We start from the raw sequence: 21,149 nt of genomic DNA, 5'->3' as shown, positions 1-21,149 counted from the left end.
TCATAATCTTTTGTTGCAGTTGCAAGGAAACAGAAACTTTAAAATCTTATCAACCCTCTGGAAGTATTTCTTTCTCTATCCCTTTCTCACTGCAAGCAATAGCATTACACAGGGAAAACCTGCTACATGTGACAGTAACAGTCCAACCTCATACCATAGTATTTGATTTGTGTCATCTTCATTTCTGTCTTCCAAACCATTTGGAGGAGGATGGGGAGCAAACTCTTGCCAAGCGAATATCTTTGGAAGAGGACATCCTTCCAAATATAGGTTTCCAGAACAGCGTGTTTTATCAAATGTGGTCATCTGTCCTCCTTGAGGTATGCTACCAGATAAGTTGTTGTTGGACAAATCTAAGTATGCCAATAAAGTCAACAATTGCATTTCAGCAGGAATCCTTCCAGAATTCCTGTTTGTCGAGAGATCCAGTGACTCTAGTTTTCCCCAATTTTGGATGGAATAATTCCATCCAGTTTATTCATTGATAGATTTAGATATTTCAACCCCTTGAACTTCCCAAAATCCAATGGAGTTTCTCTACTTAATTGATTATTGGAGAGATCTATGCTTGTGAATTCTGAAAAAATATACGTGTAATGCCGTTCTGAGCCTTTCACAGTCATGTCAATATCATCATAAGACGAAACTTGATATATAAGTGGCTCAACAGGGCCAATCCCCCTAAATGACTTAATCCCATTGTCTTTTGTAATTACATGAAATGGATTCAACTGATCTGATAATATATGGCCATCTTCTCCTGAGAAACTCATTGCTCGTAGAGATGAAATGTTAGGGGGAATAGAACCTGATATATTGTTAGACGAGAGGTCTAAGACCTGGAGCTGTTTCAATAGGACAATTTATGAAGGAATGCTTCCATTGAAGCGATTATCATTCATCATCAACACTTGAATGGCTGATAGATATCCAACTGACCCCGGAATATCCCCATGAAATCTGTTATGCCCAATATCTAGTACTTGTATTTTCTTACAATTGGTGACTGACACAGGGAAGGCCCCACTTATTGTTTCTCACAATGAGAGAGAAGGAGCATATCCCGTGGGGTATACTTCCATTCAACCTATTATGCCCCAAATTTAGCACTTGAATCATCTTATAATCGGCAAAGCATGAAGGAATGCCTCCATTCAATTTGTTGTTTGAAAGATCTAACTTTTCAAGGTGAGTTAAAATGCACAAACTTCGAGGAATTTCGCCAACAAGATAACTGTGATTAACCATCAGGAGCTGTAGATCTGGAGGCCAAGAAGATGACATATTTCCAGTGAAAGCATTCCTAGATACATCAAATACTGTCATTGAACGAATTAATCTCGCTGGGACAAGACTGCCACTGAAATGGTTTCCTGAAAGGTTGAACAGGTACAACTGAGGATTGTTCTCGAGTATCCATGAGGGGATTTCACCAACAATATTGTCGTCAGCCAGTGCTAACCTCTGTAGTGAATACTGAGCGAAAAGCGAGTCGGGGAATCGACACCAATACTGCATGAGACTACATCTAAGCCTGCTAACTGGAATTGGGGCAGCCAACTTGTGCTAATATTAAGAACACTGTATGATACGTGCAAATGTTTCAAATCTGGAAGGTTGTGAAACAAATTATCTAAAATAGTAATACGGGAGAGCCAGAGAACCTTTAAGGACAATGGCAATGCCAACTGTGAGCAACTAATGTTCTCAGATAATGAAAAACCACGAGCAAAGAGCAAATTGAGGGAGGAAAGACCAGTGAGTTGAAGACTCGCATTGAATTTGTTGCCAGAAATACTCAAGAACTTGAGGAAGGACAGCTTGTTCAAGGAAAGTGGGATTTGTCCATTAAATTTATTGTAATGGACACTAAGTCTACGAAGAAAGATAAGATTTCCTAGACAGGATGGTAGGACTTCTTCGAGTTGATTGATGCTAACATCTAGATAGCTAAGATTTATGAGGAAGCAAGTTTCATGGGGAACTATCCCTGTCAAGTTATTGTTTCTTAACACCACAAACTGAAGATGAGAGAGATTTCTCAAACAAGAAGGGATATTACCTGTTAATCCAACGCTTTTCAGGACAAGATATTTGAGAAAAGGGAGGTTGCACAAACCACTTGATATGACTCCTCTCTGCAATCCCTGCTCTTTATAGCTGGCCGTGTAAGCAGTCAAATTAAGCTGCTCTACATGGCCGGTGACATGACTGCAGGATATTCCTTCCCATGTGGAGCAACAGTCGCTTCAATTTCTCCATGAACTGACAATGCCATCAGACACGTTCAAGGCTTCTTTGAAGGAAAGAAGGGCTTGGGATTGCTTGGAAGGACAAATGATTATACCAATACATGGGCTTGTAGACAGGATAATGAAAAATGCAATGAGAAGGGCGATGTTGGTAGAGGCAAACACTGCTTGGCAAAAGTTGCAGACAACAAAGAATTAGTCTTTGAGAGGGACACTGATAGGATAACCTTCCCACTTATTTACAATGAGAAAGATTTCATATAGATTGAGTTTTACAGGGCGAGAAATCAATGGATAGATTTTTGCATGGCTAGAAATCGATGCTAACGCTCGACTGTTAGCTATTGACAATTTGAAAGGGGTGAGCACCAATAAACTGTCGAGAAATAAATTGTATAAATGTGTAGAGGTAGTAATATAAAACGGTTTTAGAGATTATAATAATAATAAGTTATAAAAGTAGTTATAAATAGCTGTCACTTAAGCGTCGATAATGATAGGGAACAATATTTTTTTATAAATATGAATAGCTAATATATTAGTGATCATATATTTTAGTGGATTTTTTTAAATATAAATTTTAAATATAATTAGAGAGTTTTTTCAATTCAATCATTTAATGTTGAAAAGAAAATTGATTTGAAATTTTAAATAATGTAAATATATCGATTAATAACTATTTTATTGAGATAACTATTAAAAATAAAATTATAAGAAAATAGTTGTCATATTAAGAAACTTATTTGTGAATAAAATTCATTTTACATTTCATTATAATATTTTACTAATATTTTAACATATTATTTTATAATTTTATATAAAATAGTATGTGTGTGTGTGTTTATTAGTCTATTAAACATTTTACATTTGTTTGTTGAAAATGATTTTTTTTTTTAAATAAGGATAAATTTTTCTTTTTTAAATCATTAAAGACACCATTTTATTTATTGATATGTTACGACATAATATCTATATAGGACAACAAATTACACTCAAAGCAATTTCAAAGAAATATAAATTTTTATTGAAAAAAAAAAAATATTAGAGGCAAATGGTGGGTTGTTGTTTATGTGCCAAACTTAATAGTGCTATTAATGTGCTACTAATATAATAGTTTGTCACATGAGCCAACACCCTTTTGGTTCTTTTAATGATCAGAAACATTAAAAGTCATACAAGTACATTCAAGAACTCTTTAAAAATTATGTTAAAGCTAAAGAGAAATTAAAAAATAATTAGGGTTTTATAATGGTTTGGATCACCAAGTCTTGAGAAGAATTCATTGCATGGGTCCTTATAAATTAGTTGTACCATGTTGCTTTTAAAATATGATGTATTTATAATAAAAATTACATTGTTAAAAGGTAAAGTTAATTAGAGCAACAACAATTGCTTGAAAGAAGTTACAAAGAGAATCTAACTTAAGAGACATATTCCAACAACACTGGATAATCTTTCTGATAGTTTACTACAAGGGAAACATGGTTTGACAGTGAAAAGTATTTCAAATATATTTATATGATTCTCATATAACTCTAACATATGCCCTTGATGGTGGAGAAGTGAAGCATGGCCACAACCCTCTATTACATATACAATGAATGCCAAAGTACACATGTAAATAGATTTTTGAGTTTTTTACCAGACAATGATGAATGAATCTATATAAATGTGAAAGGTGTTGAAGTTGATGAAAGATCAACCACACATCTCCAAAGAATCACCTACATGCAAGCATCTGTCACATAAAGAAAGAAGCAAAAGCTAAAGAGGTTGAAATTTCCAAATCCATAGATGAGACAGTCTTGATGAGAAAAAGGAAGAGATTGATATTATCAAAAGTTAATGAATCTCAATTACAAAGAGATCAATCCTTATAAAGGGAAATCAAAATCCTAACAATATAAAACCTAAGTTGCAAGATAATAATTAATAAAATAATTAATTATTATATGTATAAAGTTTAGCTTAAGTGTCTTAATAATTAAATCAAGTTTAGCTTAAGTGTCTTAATAATTAAATCAAAATGATTTAATTAGAAATGTAACATCTGATTACTCTAATACCCCCCCTTAAGATAAAATTAGGGAGTAGCTAAAAACCTAAAAACTACTACTGAAAGAAAATTTTGATCCTGGAAACAGGGCCTATTGAGGTACCCAAGCACAACCAAATCTCTGTAAGGAGGAGAAATATAGAAAACTACATGGGAAAAACCTTACTCCAAAGATAGATGGAAAGAATGTTTCAAAAGATAGTAACAAAAGATGATCATGAAGAACACCACTAAAGCATGAAGCTATAAACACTATCAAACTGCTGGTCTAAAGAACCTCCACTGTATGGAACATGATTTGGTAGAGAAGACTAAGTTTGAAAGGCCGATCAGTTAGAGATGGAAGATATCTTCGTGACCTCCAAGAAAAAGAATAAAAGAATGTCTATATGGTAAATGATCCATCTCAATGAAATGCATAGGTATCCAACCACTAAAATCGCCTAGTACATAGTATCAAATACTAAATACATAACTCACTCCATCAAACCAATAAAACAATAGAACCAGCATAACCCCCTTATAATGTTGAGAGATAAGAAATGAACATTGAAATTGAGTGCACTATCTCTTGTAGAAGAAGAACTAGGAACATCAAGAATGCAAAAGAAGTACAAACACCTATAATGACACATGTCATCAACACATCACATCGCTAATATCATGGACAAAACATTCACTTAATAAAGGAAGATGGTGAATATGGCCAACATGAAACCCCCCAAGGAACTTTATAATATAGTCTGAGAAAAACTAAACTCAAAGATGTACAAGATCCCAAAATGTAATACAGTGGCACTTTATCTCAGTGTGTTTGCAAAAATACTACAAAAGGATGTCAACAAAGATCAAAAGTGACATAAGACTAATACAATAGATAGTATAACCAAGAAAAATAATCTAAAATAAAAATATTGATTCTCAAACCTGAAACAATGAAGATATTCATCAGAATATAGAAAAGCAAAAATAATGAATGGGGTGTGTATGGAGTAGAATCTGGAAAATAGAATGTCTCAAAAATATGTCTCTTGGACTACAAAATAGAACTTCTAGCTTTGACAACCAAAATAGGCCACCAAATTGCATTAAAATTTTAAATAAACTACACCATCATGTGGGGCTCATAATCAACTTTTGGACACTTGTTTTGAATAAAAAAATGGGGTCCAAATGAGTAAGTTATGGCCAAAGAACCACATGTAGGTCAAAAAAGTGATGGAAAAGTTTTTAAAAAATTACCACCTTAGGATCCATGCCAAAATGCATCAAAAAGTTTGCAAATCAGTATCATAAATTGCCTCACGAAGCATGTTAGTTCTGTACCAAAACTCTAAATTTGCATAACCAAAATAATCTCGATTTACGTACAAAAATTATATAATTTTTTGTACCAAAAACCAAAAAATTACCACCTTGAGAAACATGCTAAAAATCTCAACTTTTTAATAAAAATCTTGATTTGCATACAAAAATTCAAAACATCACTGCATCAAGAAACATGCAAAATCTCAAATTTCAGACAAAAAATCTCGATTTGCATGCAAAAATTAGAAAATCATCGTCTTAGAAAGTGTGTAAATTATTTTTTAAAGAAAAACCTCAAAAAATGTGACCAATTTGGGAAGAAAAATTGTAATGTATATTTGCGCTCAAAGTGCACTGAAAAATGGTGACCCCCGTAGGATTCAATATAAAAAAAACTCTTATAAATGAAACCCTCTAAAAGAAAAAATTATAGATTTGAAAGCCAATCCAAACTTTTTATAAACAAAATAGGGGATGAAGATATAGAGCTCTTATACTATGTTGAAGTTGATGAAAGATCAACCCCATAGCTCCCAAGAATCACTTGGATGAAAACACTTATCATAGAAAGAGAGAAGAAAAAGCTATGGAGGCTAAAATCATCACATCCATAGATGACACATTCTTGGTGAACAAAAAGAAGAGATTGGCATTATTGAAAGTGAATGAATCTCAATTAAAAAGAGACTAATCCTTATAAAAGGAGATCAAAACCCTAATAGGGTAAAACCTAGGTTGCACGATAATAATTAATAAAAGAATTAATTATTATATACCTAAAGTTTAGCTTAAGTAAACTAGAGATAATAAGTGACTTAATAATTAAATCAAAATTATTTAATTAATAAGGCAATATATTATTACTCTAACAAATGGATGTTTATTGATTATAATTTACTTTTTTGTTTAATGATAGTAACCCTCCAAAAGATGTTAAGATTGATTATTAATGAATTAATGAAAAATTTAAAAATATTATATTTTAATATAAATAATTCTTTATAGTGATATTTTTATAAATATGAATAATCAATGTTACAATGACAATACTTTTACTTGGTATTGCTTTTTGTTTTTTTATGAATTCAATTAAAATTTTGATGATTGATTGCTAATAAGAAAATAGATAGGTTGATATATTAGCTTACTTAAATATTCATCAATTGATATGATTAATATTATTTTAAAATTTAACATTTAATTATAAGAAAGGTTCCAAAAGTGAATTATAAATTGATAACAATCCATAAACTTTTAATACTTTACTTAAATATGAGAGTAAATTAATTTTCTCAAGTTGTTCATCATGATTAGTTTCATCTATCATTGCAACATAAAAAAATTCTTCATCTTGTTTATCAGAATCACTTTTAGAACCATTTTCTTCAACAATACATAACAAGATTTCTTATATTTTTCTTTGCAGTCTTTGTTATCTCAGTTGTCTCTCCTTCTTTGGTATTTGTTGTCTTTCCTTTCCTCATTTTCATTTCTTTTGGGATATTTTGAAGAAATATGACCAACTTTGTTACATGTAAAAAAAATTATAGGAATTTTACCTTTGTATTTGTCTTTTTCTCTTGGTAGCCTTCTTGCCAATAATGCTTCTAACTCATCCAGACCATCATATGATTCACTATCACTATTCACAAACTTACTCTTTGAATTTTTTCTCCTTTTAGATCCATGAAGGGTTAGCTGAGACTTCAAAGAACATTCGATACTAGAAAGTGTATAGTTATCAAAATTTGACAATTAAAATGTAGTGAATCTACCAACAAGAATGTCCAAGGATAAATCATTACTAGGTGTACATTGTATTACCAAGAGTGGTCATGTTAGAGGTCTTTAGAGTATCCTATTAGATTGTTAGCTCAAGTAAATGATTTACAATATGACTTTAAGGTCAACCTTGAGTTAAGGATTTTACTATCATAATTGTTAGAAAGTAATAGCTAGGTTGATAAAATAAAATATAACTCACTTTTCTTGTTCATATCTCATTTTGGCTCATTCTTGGTTTATTTTAAATCAGACTTCATCATATTCTGCATCTTTGATATGCTTGGTAGTTTAGTAAGTAGTCAGTCTTTCAACAACTTATGACTTTTCCTCTGCAACTCTATTCCTCACTTGTACTAACAAATTTGCTAGTTGAACAACCAACATAAAACATCTCTTGTACCTCCTTAAATAGGCGGGCTTGGTCTTTTTCCTCTTAAACATAACCATAGATCTTAAGGTATGATTAGATTCATTAAATATGTCCATCATTTTGTCCTTCTTCTTCTACTATTAAAACTTCTAAAAAGTTCCCAATAAATTATTTCCTTAGGTTTCTTAATGAACTCGATTTGTGCATTAATTATGTCATCTTATCAACCATTATCTTTTAGAAGCTTTTATGAATCTAAAAATTCAACTATGTCAATCTCAAATTTTTATTCTTTCACAAAGTGTTAATTTGTTAACACTTGGTCATTAATATGTTCTTCAAGTTGGTCATCAATAGGTAGCTTGGTCTCTATTGTTCTTTCTTTGTCAACTTACACTAGCTCAATCATCTTTTACTATGCTTGATTGCTAATTCATTTCATCTCATTTGGTTGCTTCTATCACTCAGGAAAAATTATTGTGCTTGGTTATCCTTAGGTTCTTTAATCTTCTACTTCAACTTCTTCATTGACCTAGTAAATTCTTACTCGACAATGCTTAGCATTTTGACTCATATCAGCTCATCTCTTCTATAGTTCAACTCATTTATCTTCTTCATTTCATATAATAGTCAAATAACACATTATCTTGTCAAATACTAACCAATCAAGTGTCCATTGTAGTTCCACAATACTTACTTCTCTTGATTCAACAACTTCACTAGTTCATCTAATTGTCTCTCTCTTCAAATCCTCTTCATCAATCATATTGATATGACACTCTACTTTGTTACAAAATGCCTTACCAGTAAGGTTTGACATCAATGAAAACATAAGAATTGTTTCAATTGTAGTTTCCAATATATAAAACTCATGGAAGAGTTTATCTACTTGCAAGTGAGGAACTCTTAATGATTTATCTTGATCATGGGATGACTGAGAAGAGTTATGCTCCATTAGAGGATTGGGATCTTGAGGACATACATTAGTGTCATCATGAGTCCTAGGAGGAAATTTATGATCGAAAGATAAATCAATTTTTTTTTTTGACCAATCTTTTTTTTTTCCCAAATAAGGCCTAGTAATTTAGAAACTAAATTCAATTTTAGGTAGAGAGTAATTTCTCTCAATTTTTTGGTAGAAAGTTCATAGAAAGTTGACATAACCCTAATTTGGTAAATTTTCATTGGCACTTAAGGACATAGTTTGGTTGACCATGATCTTGCACAAACCTGCCTACTACATGTGACAATCATAGTCCAATCCCATAACATGATATTTTATTTCCATAATATTCATTTCCATCTTGAGTATCATTTAGAGAAGGATGGTAGAGAGATAATTTTGGCCATGAACATTTCTTTGGCAATGGAGATCCTTCTAAATATCAATTTTCTAAATATGATGTGTGCTATAAGATTGGAGAGATTGGTTTGATGATTATATGTTACATTCATGATTGAGTTTGTCATTGATGTCAACATAACATGTTTAATATCTTATATGGTATCTAACAAAAGAACAGTGGAAAGATCAAGTTGGTGTGGATGACTAGTTGAGCATGATAACTACCCAAGGTTATGGGAGATAATTTGGAGTATCTAGTATATTTAGTTAACATCAAAATTAGAAAGGATAAGTCTAGAAGAAGTTATGTTAGTTTTGGTGATGTTTTTCCTGAGATAGAGTTTATAGAGGCATGTTTTGATAAACTTGTTATATCTCTTAGAAGAGTTGATATCTTGAAGATCGAGGTTTAGGACAAGAAGAAGACATGTCAAGGATGACATGGCTAAGCTTTCTCATCATAACATTGTATGTACAGAAAGTTATTCAAGTTGCAAAGTAGAAGATTAAGGTTATCACTAAGTGTAATGTGTTCTTTATGTGGTCCTATAATAATTAATTGAGAAGGACTAACAATCGACTTTAGGAATTATTTTATGGACTCGATATAAAGGAAGAAAATTTTCCTTTATCATGGTATTTAATACATGTGTTGATTTGATTGAATGATCGATGATAAGTAGCATAGAGTATGAAATGTGAATTTGAGAAAAGTAGTGCAGAAGCAAAGGAAATTTCATTGCCAAGATTTTGTTGAGTGATCCAAGGTTTTTCATTTGGATTTGATGTTCATGACCTAGTCTATAAGGTCTAATAGTGATTGATCTAGTTGATGGGATGGAGGAAAGGATGGACGAAAGAATAATATAATAGTAAATTACTTGTTTGAGCAACAATCTCTTCTTGTAGTTGAAATTGCATGTTTGGGCAATGGGCTCTTCTTGCATACATTATACAACAACTCCTAACAAGGTTGGAATCTCCTAATAGGGATTCAAAGTCTCCTAATAGGGACTCATTTTACTAAATGTTGTAATAGACTCCTAATAGGGTCCATCCTCTAACAAGGAATCTTTATAATAGTACATCATCTTGTGGGCATCATTCCAATGGAGGTTTCCCCTCTAATCAATGGTTTTCCTAGTCAACATATCTATTGTAATTTTCTATGTGCATATTTTTATGGTTTATGTTTACTTTGGTTGAATGGTTAATTTTGTTTAAAGAAGATAAGTGTTTTAATTTTTGGATAACTGATTCACCCCCCACCCCCCCACTCTATTATCTTGGTGGACTATTGTTTCTAACAATTGGTATCAGAGCATCATGTCCTTGAAAATTTTTTTTTAACAACTTTGGGAGATCCATGGCAAACATATTTAGAAAAGATAGTTTGAAGTTTGATTGAGAAAACTATTATAGCTGGAAGGAAAAGATGAAGACACATTTGTTGTGTATCGGTCATGGATATTGGATCTTGACAAAATCAGCGAAGAAAATCATTGAAGAAAAAGAGTTGGAAAGTTGTTCTGAAGTAGAAAGAGATATTTTCATGTGTGACATGAGTGCTAGGGAAGCACTATTGGCTGCACTTCCTAAAATTGAGTACAATTAGGTAAAATCACTTGCCACTTTACATTTGATTTGGAAAGATTTGAAAAATAGTTTTGAAGGTGATGCACATTCTAAGAAGTTGAGGCTAAAAATTTGGATTGGTGCATTTCAAGATGCCAAGATGATGGAAGATGAATCTGTAAGATTTGAAAAATAGTTTTGAAGGTGATGCACATTCTAAGAAGTTGAGGCTACAAAGTTGGATTTGTGCATTTCAAGATGCTAAGATGATGGAAGATGAATCTGTAAGAACATATATAGGCAAGATATCATAAATTACTATAGGTATTAAAGCTCAAGGAGGAACCAAAGAAGATGGTGAGGTTATATGGAAAATATTGTAGATTCTAACACCACCATTTAAGTCAGTAGTTTAGATGATATAGTTGTTGATATCATGTACCAAATATTTCACAAAGGAGACATTGCTTGGAAGACTTGAAGTAGTTAAGAATGAACTTAGATAGTCTAGAGAATTGACTAGAATAGAGATCGCTATTAGTGCCTTGAATTTTCTTCCTAACCTATTAAGGAGCATGAGTGCTACAGGAGATTTTGCTAGCAGCAACAGATCTGAGGAAGATAGAAAGATTGATGAAGCAATAGCCCTTATTGTAAGAAGAGAGAAAGGAGGTATGGAAATCTTTAAATGTTGGACTTGTGATGAATATGGTCATTATGCATCTAACTGTCCCAAAAGGGCAAAAAGTACAAGGAAAATCATAAACCTAGAAAAGATAAAGAGTGTTTGTATGCAAATGAAGATAATGATTTTGATGAACAAGCATTAAGTGCTAGTGATGATGAAATTGTATTTGTGGAAATTAAAGAAGAAAGTCCAGAGAAGGTAGCTTTGGTATCACAGGTTGAGAAGAAATCTAATTGGATAATTCATAGTGGTTATTTACATCATATGATCGGTGATATGAACAAGTTTTTTGACTTTAAAATTCAGGATGGAGAAATTGTCAAAGTTGGAAACAATGCATCATGCCAAGTAAAAGGTATTGGAGCTATAACTCTTGATGGTAAAACTAATACTAAGGATGTATACTTTGTTGATGGTTTAAAGCACAATCTTTTGAGCTTTGGACAACTAGTAGACAAAGGTTATCACTTATAGTTAATAGAAAAACATGCATGATCAAAGATAAAAATGGAAAGGTAATTGGAATAGGAACAAGATCTAGAGGTAATGTATTTCAGTTGAATCTTATTGAAATGACATGTTTGGTTACAAAGGTAGATGGCAGTTAGTTATTGCATAAAAAATTCTATCATATAAACTTTGATAGTGTTGTGATGACTAACAGAGTGTTTTCTATTAAAGATTTTCCAAAGATTATAAAGCCTACTAACACAATTTGCAAGGAGTGTGTTTTGGCAAAGCATAACAAAAATTCTTTTCCCAGCAAAAAGTTCACCACTACAACAAAGTTGGAGATTGTACACATAGATCTCAACAGTCCTACAAAGACTAAAGGATTCTATGGTGAAAGGTCTTTTATGATTCTAGTTGTTGATTTTTCTAGAATGATGTGGGTTGCATTTCTTAAAGAGAAATTTGAGGCATTTGACAAGTTTAAGATATTCAAGAATAGAGTTGAGAATGAATCTAGAGTGAAGATTAAATGTTTATGATCAAATAGAGGAGGAGAATTTACTTCAAATGATTTTAATATGTTTTGTGAATAAAATATAATTTAAGGATAGCTATTAGCTTTGAGAACCCCTGAATAGAATGGTGTTGCAAAGAGAAGAAAAAAGTTTGTTACAAAAGATGAAAGAGATATGTTAGCAGAGAATGATGTATCCAAGACATTTTGAAGAGAAGTAGTGAATACAATAGTCTACACTATGAATAGAGTGCAAGTCAAGAAGGACAAACAAGACACCTTATGAACTGTGTTTTGGTCACTCACCTATAGTTAAGTATTTGAAAATATTTGGAAGTAAGTGTTACATAGAGAGAGATGATGATATTGGTAAGTTTGATGCTAGAAGCAATGAAGGTATGTTTCTTGGTTATTCATTGAAAAGCAAGATTGGTATGTACAGGTTACTCACAACAAGAAGGAATATATTATGAGAAAATTTATGCTCCAATGGCTAGAATAGAAGCAATAAGATTATTCTTAACCTATCTAGCATAGAAGAAATTCAAAGTATATTAGATGGATGTCAAGTCAACATTTCTGAATGGAGAACTTGAAGAAGAGGTATACATTGAGAAGCCTTAAGGATGTACTTTGATAGATGACAAGGGCATAGTATGCAGACTGACGAAAGCATTATATAGCACACAAAACCTGGTATGCAAGGTTGGACAAGCATTTGGCAAAGCTTGGATATAAAAAAGGTATGGTAGATAGTAATCTATATTGGGAAGAAATTGATGATGGTTTGATGATTTTGGTAATATTTGTTGATGGAATTGTATTTGGAGTCAATGATAAAGAAAGCGAGAAGTTTGTAGAAGAAATGAAGAAAGAATTTGAAATGAGTATGATAGGAGAAATGAAATATTTCCTAGGATTGCAGATTGTACAAAATAAAGAGGGAATCTTTATTTCTCAGAGTAAGTACTTGAAGGACTTACTAAAAAGGTTTGGTTTGGAAACATGTAAACCAGTTGGAACACATATGGTAACTAGACACAAGTTATCTACAAAGGATGAGACACCTCCTGTTGAGCAGAAGAAGCACAAATCTATGATTGGAGGTTTGCAATATCTAACTTACACAAGGTCAGATATAGCAAATGCAGTTGGAATAGTTGCAAGGTTCCAGGGTAATCCCAAAAAAGCACATTATGCAGTAGTGAAAAGTATATTTAGATATCCAAAGGGAACATCTAAGTTTGGATTATGGTATAATAGATCTAATGATTTTACTCTAAGTGCTTATGCTGATGTAGATTGGGCAAGCAGTATGGATGATAGAAAGAGCACTAGTGGAGGAGCTTTCTTTCTTGGAGGAAGATTGGTTTCTTGGTTAAGCAAGAAGTAGGATTGTGCATCTCAATCTACAATAGAAACAAAGTATGTTGTAGCAACAAATAATTGCAATCATGTTATTTGGATGAAGCAGATGCTGAAGGATATAAGGATAGAAATTAGTGAACATGTTTTTATACATTGCGACAAAACAAGCATGGTAAATATGTCTAAGAATCCAAGATGGCATTCAAGGACTAAGAACATTTCTATTAAGTATCATATGTTCAGAGAAAAATTTCTAGAAAAGGAAATCAAATTGAAATATTTGAGCACAAAATAGAAGATTGTATAAATATTCACTAAACCTCTTCCGAAAGAGACTTTTGATTATTTACAAGGTATGCTTGAGGTTATGCCCCTTTCTACATCAGAGTAAGAATTTGCAAGAGTGCATCAGTCCAAGGTAATAGAGCACCATTGTTTGTCTAAATTGGACATTGATGCTTCCTATATGGGGGAGTATATATGATGGAAAGAGTCATCGAAGACTCTTGTTGATGTTGTTTTGAATAGTATCTCTTGAAACTTGAGCTAAGTATCAATTGTTGTAGAATTTGGTGTAGAGATGTTGGTTGTAGAAACCTTTGACATTGATGTGAATGGGACAAAAGTGTGGCATGAAAAATATCATACTATGGGGGAGAAGTATTACACGAATAAATTATACTAAGGAGAGAAGTTTGGTAGTATGCTTAGGAAGATGTTTGACATAAGCATAGTATACAGAATGAAAATTTGGTATAGAGCACATTAAGGTATATCAATGGGGGGGTATGATTGATGAAGAGGATTTGAAGACTAGCAATCTTTTGTTTGCATTCTTGGAACTAGATTTTTTTCATCTATGTTTCCTTCAATCCAAAAGGAGGAGATTGTTGGAAGATTGGAGAGATTGGTTTGATGATGATATGTTACATTCATGATTGACTTTGTCATTGATGTCAACATAACATATTTGATGTCTTTTGTGGTATCTGATAGAAGAACAATGGAAAGATCAAGTTGGTACAGATAGCTAGTTGAGCATGATAACCACCTGAGGTTATGGGAGACACTTTGGAGTATCTAGTATTTTTAATTAACATTAGAAGTAGAAAGGATAAGTCTAGAAGAAGTTATGTAATTTTGGTGATGTCTATTTTGAGATAGAATTTACAGAGGCATGTTCAGGTAAACTTGTTATATCTCTTAGCAAAGTTGATATCTTGAGGATTGAGGTTGAGGAAATGAAGAAGACATGTTGAGGATGATGTGGCTAGGCTCACTCATCATAATATTGTGTGTACATAAAGTTATTCAAATTGCAAAGAAGAAGATTAAGGTTATCGCTAAGTGTAACGTGTTCTTTATGTGGTCCTATAATAATTAATTGAGAAAGACTAATAGCTAACTTAAGGAATTTTTTTATGGACTTGGTATAAAGGAAGGACATTTTCCTTTATCATGGTACTAAATACACATGTTGATATGATTGAATGATCGATGATAAGCAACAGAAAGTGTGAAATGCAAAGTTGAGTAGAGTAGTGCAGAAGTGAAGGCAACTTCATTCCTAAGGTTTTGATGAGTGATCTAAGGTTTGGCATTTGGATTCAAGGTGTGTGACCTAGTCTACAAGGTCTAAAAATGATTGGTTCAATTGGCAGGATAGAGGAAAGGACAGAGGAAAGAATAAAATAATAGTAAATTACTTCTTTGAGTAGTGAGCTCTTCTTGTAGTAGAAATTACATGTTTGGGTAGTGGGATCTTCTTGCATACATTATACCACAACTCCTAATAGGGTTGCAATCTCTTAATAGGGATTCAAAGTCTCCAAATAGGGACTCATTGACTAAATATTGTAATAGATTCCTAATAGGGTCCATCCTCTAACAAGGAATAGTTATATTAGTACATCATCTTGTGGGCATCATTCCATCAAGGTTTTCCCTCTGATCAAGGGTTTCCCTGGTCAACATATCTAGTGTAATTGTCCACGTGCATCTTTGGATGGATTTTGTTTTCTTTGGTGGAATGGTTAAGTTTGTTTAAAGATGAAAAATGTTTTAATTATTGGATAACTAATTCCCTACACCCCCCCCACCCCACCTCTTAGTTATCTTGGTGGACTATTGTTTCTAACAATGTGTTCTCAAATGTGATCATTTTTCCTCCTTGTGGGATGTTTTCTAAGAGGTTTTGTTGCACAAATTTAAGTATGCCAATGGTGTAAGAGGTTGAAATTGTGCAGGAATTCTTCTAGAAAATCTATTTGTAGAAATATCTAGAGACTATAGTGGCTCAATGCTCCCAAACTAGGTGAAAAACTTCCACTAAGGTTGTTCATTAGTAGATTAAAAAACCTCAATCCCTTTAGCTTTCCAATATTTGAAGGTCCATGTCCATTCAATTGATTACTAAAGATATCTACGTGTGTTAGTGTTGAAAGAATATATGAGTAGTGCTATAGTTACACTAGGCCTTTCACCATCATGTTCAATTCATCATGATATGGAACTTAAAATATCCATTTCCCAAAAGGGTTAGGTTAAGAACATAACCTAATGCCAATGTCTCTTTCATGTACACTCATTGCATGAACAGATGCAATTTTGTCCAAAATAAAACCTAATATTATTGTTAGATGAAAGGTCTAAGATCTAGAGCTTCCTCTATTGGAAAATTTATGAAGGAATGTCACCACTGAAATGATTACGCTTCATTATCAAGACAAGATTAAAAGTAGTGATAAATTCCCAACTAACCATGGAATATCACTAGTAAACTTGTTGTGCCCCAAATTTAGTAGTTTTAAGGAGTTACAATTGGTCAATAAGTGAGGAAAAACTCCACTCAACTTATTATTTCTTACACTTAGGGAGGAAGTACAACATTAAACTCCCTCCAAATTATTATCTCCTAGATTTAGGACTTTGAATTACCTTATAGTTGACAAAGCATCGAGGAATTTTTCCATTCAAGTTGTTGTTTGCTAGATCTAACTTGACAAGCCAACAAGAATATTTTCAATTAGATCACTATCATTAGCAATGAAGAGCTGTAAATACTACAAGTGTCTAGTCAATGCATTTTGGGACACATCTAACTCTATTATTATAGGAACTAATCTTTTGGGGATATTAAGGCTTCGATGCAAATGATTTCTTGAAAGGTTTAACCTATACAACTCAAAAATATTCTTCCATAACTAGGATGGGATTTGACCAATGATATTGTTGTCAGCAAATAACAATATCTTGAATGAGTATTGAGTTACTAACCATTGAGGAATTCGACTTTCAAACTTACACGATCTTGTAGTTAAGCCTTCTAACTAGAACTGGGGAATCCAAGCTGTACTAATATTAAGTAAATAATATGATAGAAAAAAACATTTTAATTCTAAAAGATTATCAAACAATGTACCTAAAATGGTAATATGGGAGAGCCAAAGAATCTTTATAGAGTAAGGTATCAGTAGCTATGAAGAAGTAATTTACTTAGGGAATGAAAATTGACATGTGTAGAGCTGCCTAAGGGAGGAAAGACCAACAAGATGAATCCTCTTATCAAATTGACTAAGGGAAATATCCAAATCCCTAAGAAAAGAGATATTTTGTAAATAGGGTGGCAATACTCTAGTTAGTTGGTTATAACTTATATCTAGAAAGATAAGATTGGTCAACTAGGAAATTGTAGGGGGGACTATCCCTCTCAAAATATTGTTATAGAGGCCACAAATATTGAAAATGAGAGAGATTTCCAAAATAATAAGGAACAATAATAGTTAAGCCAATGCTCCTCAAGTTGAGGTATTTGATGAAAGGAAGGTTACACAAACTATCAGACATGTCTCCAATTTGCACAACATGTTCTGAATGGTTAGTGTAAGAAGGGAAATTTATGTTCTCTAAATGGTGACTTAAATTATTTCATGATAGGCCATCCCACTTGGAGAAACCATCACTTCCATTAACTGATGAATTTAGAATTCCATCATAGACATTCAAGGTTGAATTCTTGGGATGAGAACTGAATTGACCAACACATGGATTTGTGAAAAGGATAATAAAAAGTGCACTCCTCAAGGTAAATTCAATCTAATGAGAAGACATTGAGTGAGTGAAGATACATATAACAAAGAATAGGTATTTTATAGACATATTTATAGGAAAACCTCCTTGTATTTTCACTAAAGAAGTGGTAGGATTAAGTAACCTAAATAGTTAAATATGAAAAAAAGGTTATAGCTAATGTACTTGTTGAGCTATCATTTTGCATGATGCTTAATAGCAGGAATCCTTTCGAACTCCTCTCTTGAAGTGATCTTGTGACCTACTAGAATCTGCTTAGTTGAAGATAAATGTGAATGTTTAGAAGGAGGCCTTTGCTAGTTCAAAAACTTCAAATGAGATGTAGAATCTGCTTATTGTTAAAAGAATAAAACACATAGAAAAGAGCTATGTTTTTGTATTTTTCCATTTTTTTTATGAATGCAATCTAACTATGCAACTATATGAATTCCTAATTTAACCAAGGTGTTAATAAAACAAATAACAAATATAGGGTAACAAGAGATTTAAGAAAATAATGTGAAAAGTAAATCCTAATGGACATAAACTTCGAAAACAACACATTTGTGAGTTAAGCTTTCACAAAGATTGGTGGGTAACCAATGAAAGTAGGAACAACACTTCAATAATTCCACCGATGCAATCATTGATGGGAAATTCAATAACTTTATGATGTTTCACTTTTCATCAAATCACACAGCCACATAAAGTGTGCTCATGTGAGACAAAAATCTATGAAGTAACAATAAGGTAATCTCTTGTCAAACTAGATACGTTAGTGGAATTTGTAGACCTATAGAAAACACCAGAATTAAAATATCGCACAACCAGAAAGAATGCAATAAAAAAATTTCTCAATCAAACTTCATGAAAATACATTCACAAAATATAACACACTTAGTCAAGAATTACTGCACTCCAAATGTGAGCACCAAAAGCATATATTATTGCAAAATAACGATGGCCTAGAATACATGTTACATTCATAAATTTATAAGAAATATTCTCCTCAATTTGTGTTGAGAGTGAGAGGTATCTTTATGCAATCGTATGCGTCTAAACTAATAAAACAAATCTATTTATGTACAAACTATCTAACTGGTGCTAAGTAGGACTCCATCCATTTTATATTATTAATTGGATGCATGAGAGTTTACATGTCATAAAGGAAGAGAGCCTTCAGTTGATGTAGGAGTGTCTTGAAGTGCCAAAAATAGAAGCTCCATCTTTACTAGGTGTCCATATGAGTTATACTGTCATCAGAATGCATTTCTAATGCATGGAATGCTCTAATTTTGGACTTGGTAGTTAACTATCGACACACCTCTAACTTCTTTAGAATCTTCCAAGAAACTATTTCAAAAAGCACAATACTGCACCTGGTGCACCTAGCACAACAGCACACCTCAGAAAGCAAGGCCCAAAAATGCAAAATTTCACTAAGGGTCAAAATTGAAATTCTAGCATCTGGGTTTTGTTCCCCTTTATCCTAGAGCTATGTCTACATACTTTCCCTTGAATTTATCTATTATCTTAGTGAATTGGGCTTGATCTAGAAAATAAAAGGCTTCTTATTTATCCTTTACTTTTTGCCTATAATGATCTACTTCTATATAAGTTTTTGCAAAATCCCTGAGTTTCCTATCAAGCTCCAATAATGCCTCTTCCATCTAGAATACCTCTCTGATGTCATCATCATTGAAAATATTTTCAAAAGTCCTTTAGAATCTCTCAACTACTATCTCTACTAGAATCAGTTTCTCTCATGCACCATACACAAAAATATCTAAACATGCATTGTCATAGTGTTCCTCAGCTTCCAAAATTTGCTCTTGGGCTTGGTTGTTGAGCCTAGGATCTCTGTATGGAATGTTTCCATTACATTATTAACATCCACAATTTTCTCTATCCATTCATCTAGGTTATCCAACTCCTCAACTATATATACATCTATGAGCATTTGATACCTCTAGCCTTTTATTGCCTGTAATGTCTGCAAATCTTTCCCCTAAGTATGCACTTCATCCATCAAACAAAAATCTTGATTCAAAATTGCTCCTAGCTTGTCCACATTATCCTTCATGATGTGTAATAACTTCAAATTTCCTTGGATAATCAATATGCCTTTTTCCTCAAAACTTTCCTGCCACTACTGACAAGCATTCAAAAATGTGTTCATTTGTACTATACCTTTATCCCTTCTCTGAATAGCTGCATTTAGGGTTTCTTTAGGGTTAGTGGGATCCAAGGGGCCACCAACTTCACTCAAATATCTCTTTATGATTTCATTTTTCTACTTAAGTGTTATGAATTCCACCCCTTCTTCTTCCAAGCTTTTGAACACTTCCTTCATCCCAGTTGTTACCATTAGCTTCATGGTTTCCAAGATTGGCTTCTTGACAAAAACTTCCTAGATCAGATAATCCCTTGGAGTCAATTCTTCTACATTTTATTATGGAGGAGGGATAGCTATGTGAGCAAAAAGGTCTTAATTCTGATCACTCATAAAAAAGGCTAATGCTTATGCATCCTTCGGAGGTGAATCGTATTTCCTTAGAACTTCTATCAGTTCCATTCTATCTTCCTCCTTGATGGTGAATTGTTGCTTCCTATTTCTTATCAGTTATTTTCTAAGCCATCTTGGGATGTGTTGTACTAGGGATTTTTTTTTAGAGGATAAAGGAGTTTGTTCTACAATTCCCTTCCCCTTATCACTTGTTTTTTGAGTCCTCTCCTTCTATGAAGGATCCACACTAGGAGTCTCTATTTCTATGGAGTCCATAGTCCTCACCTCTGTGTCTTGAGAAGTTTGTTGAGGTTTTTCACTCATTTTTATTTCTTCTAAAAATTCCTTAGTGGATACTTGTTGTGGCTCTTCTTGATTCTCCATTTGGACTTGTTGATCTTCTATACATGGAGGAAGAGGGGTAGCCAATCCCTTGTTTCCACCAAACGTGACTTGCAGTTGGGATTCAAAAACTATCTCAGTTCCTTGTGATTTGTGGGTATCTAAGTCCAATCCTCTTGTTGAGTATGATCAGTGGGCATGTCTCTGATCTTGTCCCTGACCAATTGAGTACCTACCAGGCATAAAGTCAAAATCTGACATCTTAAAGATATCATTGCCCTCCACATCCTGCTCATCTATCCACTATTGTATTTCACCTTTTGATGTAGTGGTTTACATGTGTTCATCATGGATAGATGATGGTGTGATTTTGGAACTTCTCCTCCTTCATTCCTACTTTGTGGCTTTTCCTAGCCAAGTCCTTTGACTCAAAGGTAGATCATCTTCTTCATCCTCATCATCTTCTTCTACCTCTTCTAGAATAGATTCATGGATTGATGGGAAAAGGATTACTTTCTT

At 32.9% G+C, this 21,149-nt stretch overlaps 1 pseudogene; it reads right to left on the bottom strand.

Moving 5' to 3' along the window:
* On the bottom strand, positions 1–20,891 carry LOC149528452 (uncharacterized; annotated as a pseudogene).
* Between the last annotated feature and the right edge of the window lie 258 nt (positions 20,892–21,149).

The sequence above is a fragment of the Cupressus sempervirens genome, chromosome 11, assembly GCF_028749045.1.
Source record: "Cupressus sempervirens isolate cs-2001-9-10 chromosome 11, ASM2874904v1, whole genome shotgun sequence".
NCBI classification, from domain to species: Eukaryota; Viridiplantae; Streptophyta; class Pinopsida; order Cupressales; family Cupressaceae; genus Cupressus; species Cupressus sempervirens.
This window is presented reverse-complemented; position numbering and strand designations above follow the sequence as displayed.